Source organism: Etheostoma cragini, chromosome 24 (assembly GCF_013103735.1).
Source record: "Etheostoma cragini isolate CJK2018 chromosome 24, CSU_Ecrag_1.0, whole genome shotgun sequence".
NCBI lineage: Eukaryota > Metazoa > Chordata > Actinopteri > Perciformes > Percidae > Etheostoma > Etheostoma cragini.
In genome coordinates this window covers 604,818-605,781 of record NC_048430.1, presented here as the reverse complement: position 1 = coordinate 605,781, position 964 = coordinate 604,818, and the positions used below count along the sequence as shown (strand labels likewise).

The window sequence follows — 964 nt, the reverse complement described above, 5'->3', positions numbered from 1 at the left end:
ACACCTGTGGTCCCTCTCGTACACCTGTTGTCCTCTCGTACACCTGTTGTCCTCTCGTACACCTGTTGTCCCTCTCGTACACCTGTTGTCCTTTCGTACACCTGTTGTCCCTCTCATACACCTGTGGTCCCTCTCGTACACCTGTTGTCCTCTCGTACACCTGTTGTCCTCTCGTACACCTGTTGTCCCTCTCGTGCACCTGTTGTCCCTATCGTACTCCTGTTGTCTTCTCATACACCTGTTGTCTTCTCATACACCTGTTGTCTTCTCATACACCTGTTGTCTCTCTCATACACCTGTTGTCTTCTCATACGCCTGTTGTCTTCTCATACGCCTGTTGTCTTCTCATACACCTGTTGTCTCTCATACACCTGTTGTCTTCTCATACACCTGTTGTCTCTCTCATACACCTGTTGTCTTCTCATACACCTGTTGTCTCTCTCATACGCCTTCTCTCATACACCTGTTGTCTTCTCATACACCTGTTGTCCTCCCAGACACCTGTTGTCTTCTCATACACCTGTTGTCTTCTCATACACCTGTTGTCTCTCTCATACCTGTCTGGTGAAGACTGGTGAAGACCAGACAGGTATATCACAGAGAGATCATATCTCTTTATACTCTATACTCTAGTCTTATTAACAGCCGGGCCAATCATTTCTCCTGTTTTCTGTCATTCTTTAATTAATTAAGGGATTAATTGTTAATTGCATCCCTAGTCTTTTGCAGAATATTCCACATAAATTATGTTTTTGTCTTGACATCAGTGTGTTTTTGTGAGATCAGAGCTGGACGCTCCAGCTGCAGCTTATCTTCACGTTTGTACGTGTCATTCCCCCCCATCTTTGTATGTTTTGTTGGTGTTGCCGGTGCAGGCGGTGACACACCGATAAGCCCAGCTGTGATGACGCTGGCACTTTCTATTGTGTGGTGGTGTTTAGAGCTCAGGGGGGCCAGATCCCCC

General features: G+C 46.5%; 1 protein-coding gene across 4 annotated transcripts in view; it reads left to right on the top strand.

Annotated features, from left to right (window-relative positions):
* LOC117939376 (protein Shroom2-like) overlaps positions 1-964 on the top strand; it is a 32,825-nt gene that overhangs the window by 4,492 nt on the left and 27,369 nt on the right. The gene's annotated exons all lie outside the window — the stretch shown is intronic.